At 49.5% G+C, this 11,730-nt stretch overlaps 1 long non-coding RNA gene across 1 annotated transcript; it reads right to left on the bottom strand.

The window, feature by feature from the left end:
• Window positions 332-11,541, bottom strand: LOC110435796. The gene is made up of 3 exons (XR_002453648.1): window positions 11,314-11,541; window positions 1,391-1,451; window positions 332-1,229 (listed from the first exon to the last, which is right to left on the bottom strand). It is a non-coding gene; the product is annotated as an uncharacterized LOC110435796 (long non-coding RNA).

The raw sequence follows: 11,730 nt of genomic DNA, 5'->3' as shown, positions 1-11,730 counted from the left end.
ACCTTGAGATCGTAAAGGTCATGTATGGGGAACGCATCCAAGCTATTGCGGAAAGATTCCATCAAGCCCGCTCCATCGCTGAAAGTGGAGAATGGCAGCCGAATAGAGATAAAGATGAATTGACATTCGCCCTAGGGAACCCTAAGCACGGTGGACGGCGAGAGGCTATGGCACCGTGTCGTGGGAACATGCCTTCCCTGCAGATAGGGAAACTTATAGAAGCCGCCTGAGAAAGAAGGAAGAGGACAGGGAACGGATACGCAGATTGGAGGAAGGACTCATAAAGACCCAAGAAGTGGCTCAACAGGCCCTTGAGCGGGAGCAAGCGCTGAAGGCCACAATGGATGAGAAAATCCAAAAGGCCGTGGAGGAAGCTATAACTTCCCGCCTCCAAAGCTTATCACAGCCACCGACCGCCAACATCAGCCCTTGCTCAGCTCATCTAAAGAGTAGTTGTGCTTCTACGGAGGCGCCTGCGAGGCAAGTTGATGACGTAGGGCTGCGATTCCCGGTGGATGACGTCACCGCTCCGTTGACGTCTTGTGAGCTCCATATTCCGGAGGGCGATGGCACAGTAAAGGTGGCTACCGGTGTCGTATCTCCTATCGACCCCACCAAGACACCAACAATCCACTTTGTCCCAATACCAGCCGGATATGCTTGTGTCTTGGTGGATAGAGTGGTCAGAGGCCGTGAAAATGTGCCTCTCGATATCGAAGGCGGTGATGGAGAGAAGACACTTGGTGAAGCGGAGAAGACATTCATATGTTGGAGGAAACGGTACATCATTATTCCTGGGGTGCCGCCGCCACAACCGAACCCTAGCAGGTGCGGATTATTGTGAACGCTACTGCTTTTTCTATAATTATATACTGTATCAAATTACATTTAGTCATGTATACATATACCTTATTTGTTTTCTTTAAATCCAGGGCCTCCTCCCACCGAAGTTCGTCTGTCCATTCACCGCATGACCATAGTGTCATGGGACACGACGACGACGACGACGACGTACAAGAGAAGGCCGCATCCCCACCACTGGCCGTCGCATGTCCTCCACGAAGGAATCCAACGCCGCCCGCAGTCGAATCTCCTCCACAACAACAAGCTCCACCTGCGCCACTGCCTCCGCCAATGCCGACGACAACGGCCGCCACCTCATCGGCACCGGCTAGTGCTGCATCGAGGAGGAAGAGGTCGTCCGCCGAGACAGAGATCACTCCAACCACCTGCGGCAAAGAGGAAAGCTTTGAACACGAAGATCCCGAAGACGACCAAGCTTCCATATGAGAAGACCAATGAGGAAGTGCTTGCTGCAAGCAAAGCGGAAGTCAAAGCATTCTTTGAAAAATGCAAAGCTAACAGAAAAGCAGAGCAAGAGCCGCCATACCTAATGTATCCTCGTTCAAAGCTACGTCAAGTGGTGCAGAAAATGACAGACGCGAACCGTGCTGCGAGTAAACAACCAGGGTCAACAATATGAGACTACGACCGTACTGTCCTAAAGAAAATCAAGGCAGACAAAAGAAAAGTCCAGCAAAAAGTTGCACAGCTCGGCGAACAAGCGCAACAATCAGTTCAGCCACTAGTGGTTGCGAATGAGTACGGTTCAAATGCCAACTTGCTGGCAATGACTATACCTGCTAATGTGGACTTAGATGAGCTCGGGAATTGGATGGAAGAAACTGGGCTGCCCTTAGAAGCACTTCTAGGGCGTACCGATGCGCCAATCCACGGAGGTGTCGATGAATATCAGAGTCGGTACATTTACGACAGGAGTATGTGCCACCCTGAGAATGTACGAGGACTTAGTACGCAAATATACAAGCTACACGAGTACTACTTGAGAGTCAGCTCAGAACATATACAAGAAGAATTGATTGCCGTCCGAGTCCGCGACCGACACTACTTCCGTGGAGATGACGTCATATGGATAGATTTTAGTGAAGTACACCAACTTCTCCATATGAATGCTCTCAACAAATCTCTCATGAGCTGCTACTGTCTGTAAGTGATTCTTCCTTTCAATCATTAATCCCATTATAGCATATGTATGTATTCGTAATAACTACGCTCACGATGTGCAGACACATGATGAGAGAACAAAGATTGAAAAAAGACAATTGAATTGGTTTCATCGATCCATATGTCGTGTACAAGGACACTAAAACTAAAGATCCATTGAATCTGAAGCCTAAGGAAATGGAGAAGAACCTCCGGAGGTTCTTTTATAACCAAAGGCATACGGATAAGATACTCTTCCCTTACAATATGGGGTAAGTGTTGTGTTATATCATGTCTTAGTTAATCCGGCATTAAGATACACATATATAAGTTGACTCTAAACAAATGCAGAGATCATTGGATACTCATTGTGATTAAGATCACGGAACAAAGAATACATGTGTGGGACTCAATGAAAAAAGACCTGGCACTCTATCAAGACATAATAGACATGATCCAGAGGTAAGTATATATCATACTTCAAATATCGATGCGTGCTCCTTTACTTTATTATGCTAGCTATACCTAATCAACGAGCGTCTTATTGGGCAGGGCTTGGGCTTGGCTACAACAAAAATATCGTACGGATCTGAATGTGTCACTTCCTCCTCCTGTTCTACTCCCTTGGGTGCCCACGCAGCCGTTTGGAACGAATCTATGTGGATACTATGTTTGTGAATTTATGCGGTGCACCCTATTTAAACCTGCTCAAAGTGTTCTAAAAGTAAGTAACATGCATGTGTATACAGTAAATTCATATCTTATTTATTTGTTGAAACTAAATAGATTTTATGTATATTAATATCTATTCTAACTAATGCAAATGGAAGGAGTGGAATATGAAACATAAAGTGTTCGAGTACACATTACTCCTTGGAGTCCAGGAGACGATCGCCGGATTTATCAACGATCATGTCATTCCGGAAGACGGCGAGTTCCACTTATACCCGCAGGGCTTCAAGCCCATTCCAAACAAGAACGAACACTTGTATGAGCTTTGAGTGGGCGGACAAACATTATGTAATCATTAACCGGTGGCAGCACACTTGATTATTACTTGTACATAATATTATTATTGTAAATGTAATGTGTATGTACGTATGTGTATAGCTATATAATATATATAGATATATATATATATTATACGGATAATATATATGTAGTTTCATACTTTATTTGTGTGCAATAATAATGACGCTCTCGTATAGGTGCAACGTATACGGATAATTGCAGCGTATACGATTAAATTGGAGAACATATACAATTGAAAACCAAAATCAATAAAGAAATGAAAAGGAAAAAGAAAAAAAAGAAAAACAAAAAAACCTTTAGTCCCGGTTGGTAATACCAACCGGGACTAAAAGGGGTGGCTAGGGGTGGCGCCACGTCACTGCCTGGTGCCCCCTGTAGTCCCGGTTGGTGTTACCAACCGGGACTAAAGGTCCCCATTTAGTCCCGGGACTGGGAGCCGGGACTAAAGGTGGGACTTTTAGTCCCGATCTCTTAGTCCCGGCTCGCCACCCGGGAATACAAGTGGTTTTCGACCGGGACTAAAGGCCTGTCCTGTACCAGTGGTAAAGTCCACATGAGTCTTAAACTGGACCGAAATAAATGCAATTATGAAGTGTCTGAGCTGGTTTTGGAACACAATCATATACTACACCTGCTAGAAACCTTACAAGTGGTGGTACCACAAAGGCGAGTTTCAGATTTACAAGCTTTTGAAATTGAAACTGCAGATGATGTGGGAAAAGTGGCAAACGAATTAGCTAGTCACCATGTTGGCAGATCACCCAATCTTAGCTACAGCCTTCAAGATCAAAAGAACTATTTGTTGACCAAGCGCCAACGGGAGATGGCATATGGTCAAGCAGGTAGCATGCTTAAGTATTTTCAAGATAAAATTGCTGACAGCCCATCATTCCAATATGCATTGCAAATGGATTGTGAAGAACGGATAGCAAATATATTCTTGGTTGATGGTAAAATGATCATGGACTATGCACATTTTGGTGATGTTGTTAGTTTTGACACTGCTTTTGGAACAAACAACGGGAGTAGGCCTTTTGGTGTCTTTGTTGGATTCAATCATTTTAGAGAAACTGTAATATTTGGTGATGCTCTCATATATGATGAAACATTTGAGTCCTTCAAGTGGCTATTCCAGGCCTTTCTAAAAGCTCATAGTGGACAGCAGCCTAAAACAGTCTATACAGATCAAGATTTTGCAATGGAAAAGGCAGTTGCAGAAGTGTTTTCAGAAGCATGGCATGGATTATGCACCTCGCACATTATGCAAAATTTTGCCAAACATCTTCATGAAGATAAGAATGAAGACACAAGCATTCTATCAGACTTTAGGGCATGTATGTTTGAGTATGAGGACATGGCAGAATTTGAACATAAATTTGACATCATAAGGAAAAAGGTAAACAAGAAAACTTGGCTGGATAGTATATACAGGTTGAAAGAAAAATGGGCTGAATGTTATATGAAAGATGTCTTCACATTAGGAATGAGGAGTACACAGCTGAATAAGAGTCTAAACAATGATTTGAAAATCCTCTTCGAAACTGATTTTGATATCATCCAGTTCTTGAAGCATTTTGAAATGGTGGTGCAAGGTAAAAGGAATAATGAACTGAAGTTAGAATTTGATTCAAGGAAAAAGTTGCCACAAATCTATATGAGGAGACCACCCCCTATGTTGGTGCATGCTAGCAAGCTGTATACACCTATTATATTTGAAGCTTTTCAAGGTGAATATGAAAGATCCTTGGCAGCTTGCACCAAGGAATTGGATGGTAATAATGAATATCTGGTAGGAGATTTTACCTTTGAGGAGGGGTACAAAGTTATTGGTGATCCTTTGAAGCAAATAGTTTTATGCAGCTGTAGGCAATTTGACAGAATTGGGATATTGTGTGCCCATTCTCTTAAAGTTCTTGATTTGATGAATATCAAGTCACTACCGCCACAATACGTGCTGAAGAGATGGACATGGGAAGCACGGATTGGAACTGTACAAGACAAGCAGGGAAGAAACATAATCGAAAATCAAATTACGGATGCTACTCTTCGCTTCAGATATATGTCTCATAAATTTCTCAATTTGGCACATAGATCAGCACAGTTTCCAGAATGCACCATGTTAGTAGACAACATGCTTGACATCCTTAGTAAGGAAATTGAAGACAAAATCAATACATGTACAAGCATTTCTGGGGATCCACTTGACATCCTTGGCAAGGAAATAGAAGACAAAATCAATACATGTACAAGCACTTCTGGGGATCCACATACAATTCGCATGGATGACCTTTTTGGTGGGGAGCTTGTATTTCGGTGAAGGAAGCAAGAAGCCAAGAACTCGGCTATGTTTTTGCATTTGGCAAGCAAGCTAGAAGCATGCAAGTCTGTATGCATGTTCGGGTCTGGGAGTGGATTAGCGCATCCGAAACTAAGTTGTAACCATGATTAGGAACTCAATACAAACTTCATGCATTATTACATGTATTATCCGCTAAACACCCCCTTAATTAAGTTCTTTTTTTACTGCTCTTGAAAACCCATGAAGTTTGACTTAGTTCCTCTACTGATTCCATTATTCTTTTTTTACTCGGACTCAGTTTGGCTAGTCCTACGTATGGGGGTTGGACTACAGAGGAACCAACATAGCTGTCACCTACGCGGACTACCACATGACCCGGCACGTCAGAGTGCCTCCGTAGGTACACAATATATCTAGACACCACGTCTACATAATGTGCACCACCTGACTCACTCGAGTACTGAATCAGGCACTTTACGATCATATAACAATAATCATCATAAACCACATCTATATCGAATATGCAACTAGAATAAACTAAGAACTGAATAAATAGCAATATATTGAAGTAGAGCAAAGTCATAATGAAATACAAGATAATATTACCAATTTCTAGAAGACAGATCTAAAATCCCGAGCGGAGCGCCTGATCTCTACTTGAACCTCGCTAGACGCCTATACTAAGAACTTGAAGAACTAGAGCTCTACTTCTAATCTCTAGAAACCCTAACTTCTGACTACTCTTGACAAATGAAGCAGGAGGAATGAATTGAATCTAGGGTTAACAAGCGCCGTTGGATCAAACCAACTTAACAAGCGGCCTTGATGGCTCCTTAGAGGTAGTGGAGGAAGCTTCCAGAAGGGGAGGCCAAACCCTAGCCACAGGGGACCGGGCGGTGCCAGGGTCGCGCCGGGCGGCCCCACCTGGTGGTCTCTGTCGATCCCCTTGCTCTAAGAGTCTTCTGGAGTCTTCCTGATCCCTCTGGTGTCCTCCTTCCATTGCGGATAAGTTTCGTGGTTAATTGGCACTTAAATCCCTCTTTTGAGCTCTTTCTGAAATAATCCCTAAAAATCACAGAATATGCAAAACTCATGGAAATTGTCAGTTTAAACCCTAGACTAGTGTGTTTTCATTTTTTTCTTTGAGTTTTAAGTTCTAATAAAATTAACATTATCAATTGTCAACAAAACTTTAAGATGGAAACTCTTTCCATGTTCATTAATGGGTGGAGCTAAGAAATGGTATAATCGCCATGTTGGGAACAGTCAAGAAGACTGGGATATATTAAGAAAAGACTTTTGCCTTAAATTATTCCCAGTAGAAAAGGTTGCTAAACTTCAGTTTGAAATTATACGATTCAAAGAATTAGACAATGAATCGCTAGGCAAGGCTTGGGATCGTTTTGATGGCTTTGTAAATTCTGGACCTAATCTTGCTTTACCAGAACCCATGCTTTTACAACATTTCTTTTTAGGCCTTAATGATAGAAATCAAGAATACCTTAATTTGGCCTGGGGAGGAGCATTTATGCATATTACTGTTGATCATGCTAAAACTATTCTTACTAATATTTTAAATGATCTCCCAGAAGAAAAAGAAGAGTTGTTAGAAGAAGAATCTCTGTTAACTGAAAATAAACTTTTACATGATTCATCTCAATCTATAGTTGAATTAGCTAATGAGACGGAGATAGCTCCAAATTTTGAATGGATGTTTGAAATTGAGGATGATTTCTTTGATGATTTTGGTAATACTACATTTTATCATAAGATTATTCAACCCCAAAAGCTGCAAGTTGAAAGCCCTTCCACGCACGAAATTAGTACCTAGGATTGCATTGTAGTGTTCGTACAGTGCGTCCGCCATGGCATCATCGGTGATCACCTCGGTTCCCTGAACCCGCAGCGACGAGATTCTGTTAATGCGTCTCCGGTGGCACGCCTGCAGGTGAAAGAATCTCGTGTTCGCGTCTCCTTCTCTGTGGTAAAGAGCCCTCGATCGCTGCCTGGCAATTGTACGGGCCAAGGAGGCCAAACCGAGGACCCGGAACTTCAACTTCCTGCGTAACTCCAGCTCCCACTGCTGCAGTTGCCTGTGCTCCTCCTCCACGTCGAACCTGAGGATAACGACCCTTGCGACCGCGAGCTGCAACCGTACTGAACCAATCTTCTCGTTGGACCATTTGGTGAGAGCCTTAGCAGTGTTACGGAGCTTGAAGTCTAGCTGCCTGCAGTGATCAGCGTCTACGAGAGAGTTCCCCCAAGCCGAGGCTACCACCTCCAGAACCCTGGCACACTCGCCCAGTACGGTTCGAAACGAAAACGTCGTTTAGCTTGCACACCATCTACCACTTGCAACAAAATCAGGCAGTGGTCTGAGCAATCCGAGGAGAGAGGGCGAAGGAAAAGTGCTGGGAACCTTGTCAGCCACTCTTGAGTCACGAACATGCGGTCCAAAAGTTCAAGCGTGGGCTGATCACGCGCGCTCGTCCAAGTAAAGGCTCTGCCCACCAACTGAATTTTATCGAGCTGTGCTTGGTTGATGAAGTTTCTGAACCTACGCATGCCCCTTCGGTCTAACCTGCCGTTGCTCTTGTCGCTGGCACGATGGATCATCTTGAAGTCCCCCGAAAGCAGCCATGCGCCCGACGTCCCTGCTCTGAACTGGACGAGCTCATGCAAGAATTGCACCTTGTCAGCCCCGTCCTGCGGCGGCCCATAAACCGTCGTGAACCACCATGGCTCGGCCCGCTGCTCGGAGACCTGGGCTGAGATGATGAAGCGGTTGGAAACCACGGACGACACCGTACATCGATCGTTTAGCCAAGCCAGCAGCAGTCCGCCCGCCGCCCCGGCCGCTGGCAAGAACTCGTAGCCATAGTTTCCCCCCAGTATCTCAGTGGCCAACGACTGTGGCACGACTTGAAGTTTTGTCTCCTGGAGACTTACAAAGGAGGGCCGATGCAACCTAACGAACTCCCGAACCACATCACGGCGCGCGTGACCGTTAAGGCCACGCACATTCCAATCAAACACACTCAGCTGTTCATGCATTAAAAACGAGACTACTGGCGCAAAGAACGGATTAAGCTAGGATGCGACGTTGTCCAATCCTGTGAGATCCAGGTCCATCGCTGCGAGATCGACCTTGTCTTCCAGGAATTTCTGCAGCGCATTCTTCTTCCTGGCCGTGAGCCCCCCCTTGAAAGTTTCAGTGATCACGCCCTCAAGGAGATCATGGGAGGCTTCGTCCGGCACTTGGACACCCATCTTCATAAGGAGCACCCTGTGGGCCTGCACCACCGGATTTGGCGCCCTCGGCTTGGCAGCCAAACGTCCACTTCTGCGCAAAGGTCCCTTCGAAGCCGGCGTCCTAGAGCGACGCAACCGCGGCCCCGCCTGGAGGATCGGGGTGTTCAGGTGAACACAGACTGCCTCCTCGAGCTACGCCTAGACATTCGGCCTGTCCACATTTTCTACTGTTAGCTGCAGGGGTACCGGCACCGGACCCTGGCTACCTTCGTCATTCGGCCCACCGGATCCTAGCACCCAGGCTGCACTCGAAGGTCGCGGGCGAGGCCACAACTCCATGCTGACCCCTTCGGCCCACCAGTCGTCCCCGGCTTTAGACTGTGGTGGCGTCGTGACGTCATTGCCAGCCTGCAGGCGATGTGGCGCGGCGTTGATGAACCGTGCCACCAAGCCCGGGCTCGGAGCCTCCCTGAAAACCTCTTGTGACGGGGAGTCGAAGCACAACGGTCTCCGGTAGGAATGTCGTGCCGAGGAGGGGGCACGGCCAAAGGAGACCTCCAAGGTGGCCGCACTCGACGAGGGGGACGACCACTGACGGCCACCAGGCTGGACGGGGCACGCGATGCCGCCCACAATAATCTTCCGCGTAACATCAGCAGCGAACTCGGACGGGTAGTCGCAATACGGGATGTACCTTCCATTGCGGGGGTCGGAGTCTAGCGAATCCCCATCCGAGTCGCGGCGCGGGGTCGGGCAGTAGTCGAAGTCGCCGCCGTCATTTGCCGGCAGATCGTCGTCATTGTCATCACCCTGATCATCGTCATTGTCATCACCCTGGTCAGACTCATCGTCGTCGTCATTCGGCGGAGGGGTCGACGGCGCGCCCAGTTGGCGGTGGGCCACCAGTCTCAGCTTGACGAGATGCTGCATGCCACGTCGAAGATCCGGCTCTGCAGTTCCCCCCGGCTCTGGGATGAAGACGATTTTTTCCGGTTCAATGAAAGACGGGTGCCAGCACCAGGCCTGAACGAAGAATTCCCTGTCGTCCTCCGTGGTGCGGTCACGGAGGTTAGATAACTGAACCTCCGCGCAGCAACGCCCTAGGATCGCCTGCGCCGTGGCGACGTCGCGGGCATGCGCTGGCACGTGCCGAAGCGCCACAACCACCCGATGGGTGAACGCACCGCCGACCCCTCCGGCGAGCCGCGTCCACGGTCTCCAACGTAGTGGCACGGGGGAGCTCCAATTATGCGAAGCGAGCACTCGATCACGATGTTCCCTTCTTTGGAAACGGACCAGGAAGTCTTCCGGCTCGTGGAGCCTTACGTCGACCTCGTCCCTCCGGATTTCAAAGGAGTTGTACAGCAGCTGGTATAACATTAGCGTCGACACCCAAGGCCTTGTACCGGCGATCGTGGCGACCAGAGCATGCTCAGCCAGCTCATCCTCCGCCCTCTGCAGTTCGGCCAGGCGCGGGACCACTACCATTGAAGCGTTACTCCGCCTAGGTTCATCCTCAGAGACAACAACATCTTCCGCACCCCCTTCCAACTGCGGGGGAAACAGGTTGCTCTGCTTGGTCTGGGGCAGCTCGGTCCGGGGCATCCTGGACCGGCCGTCGCGGCAGCTGGCGCGGCGCCCCGGAGGCACTTTCCCGACGCGGCGAGGCGGCGCAGATCATCGGGATGGAAGTGGAGCGCCCTGTGGAGACCGAACTCCCCGAGACTGTATCCGCGGACTCGGCACGGCGACGGCACTGCGCGTCCTGCGGACGAACCTGACGGCGACCCCCTGAGTCACACGGGGAGCGCCACCTCTTCCGCTCGGTGCACCAGGCCGCATGGTGCCCTCGCGCCAGCACAGGTAGCACCGCGGCGGATGCCAGCAGTGCGCCCTGATGTGCCCGTGCCGAAGGCAGTTGAAACAGGCGTCGGCGAGCTCCGGCGGCAAGGCCCGCGGCGAACCGGGCGACCACGGTGACTTCCCGCGCAAGGATGACCTCGAGGTCCTCTGGCGGCCGAACCTCCTGCTGTGCACGTCGAAGAAACCGTCCGAATCCCGGCCCCCCGCTCCCTGGCGGGGTGGGAGTTGGGGGACCGTCCGCGTGGCGCCCCCGGGTTTCCAGCAGCCGGCGGATTTGCAGCAGGCGGCGGAGACTGCGCGGCGAGGCGTGCGGGCGACCTTCAGGCGTCGGCCATGAATCCGGCCGCCCGACGACGATGTCGATGACGCCTGGCCCTGCGACGCTTGGGCTTGACGGCGAGCACCTCCTTGCCCCTTGCCTCTGACGCCTCCGCCAGATCCGGCTCAAGCTCAGAGTCTGAACCCAGGGAAGCCTCCGAGTCACTGAAGTGCAGGCGCTCTTCAGGACCACGGTCGAGGAACTCCCTGAGCAGACCCGGCGAACCCGCGAAGAAGACCTCCGGCGGTGGCAGCTTCTGAAGATCCAAATCCACCCATCTAGCTGGAGAGGAAGGCCCTGCCCCGGCGGACGGCCCAGCCCCAGCAGACGGCGCAACAGCAAGGGCCTCAAGTAGGCGGCGCGGCGAGCCAGCTTCCAAAGCCGCATCCACCTTCGCATCCCAGCCCCTGGGCGCCAGCTCCTCCCCCATGGCGGCCAGATCTAGGTCTGACAGCAGCGCAGAGCTCCGAGAAGGACAGGAATGGCGGAGAGCCGGGGGGGAGGGGGGGTAGGGGAGGGGGGGTGTGGTGGGAGGAAGACGTACCTAGCAGGGAGGCGGCACCTGGCCGGCGGCGACGCCGCGCAGCCGGAGTTACCCGCGTCGCCTTGGAGTCGCCCTCCAGAGGCTTCTCTCCTTGTCTGGAGATAAATGCTGCTGCCTGTGCTTAAATATTGATGATTCAGAGTTTACATGCTTACCAATTAAACAACAAAGTCTGCCCTCAGTTACAAGGCTCTGCATAAACAAGTGCCCTAATCTTCAGAACTGTGATGGGCTTGCTAGTCTTACTTCTCTTGAGCATCTCGAGGTTGGGGAGTGCCCAAAGCTCCCCATAGATGATCTGCTTCCACCACAACTGATGACTCCTATCGTTGAAGATAATGAACATGGTACGTAATCTGCCCTTGTCAGCTTTGTCTACTTTCTTAATGTAATGGGTTTGCATAGTCATGCTATGTA

The sequence above is a fragment of the Sorghum bicolor genome, chromosome 5 (assembly GCF_000003195.3).
Source record: "Sorghum bicolor cultivar BTx623 chromosome 5, Sorghum_bicolor_NCBIv3, whole genome shotgun sequence".
NCBI classification, from domain to species: Eukaryota; Viridiplantae; Streptophyta; class Magnoliopsida; order Poales; family Poaceae; genus Sorghum; species Sorghum bicolor.
Note: the sequence above shows the minus strand (reverse complement) of the source record. Positions and strands in the feature narration are given on the sequence as shown.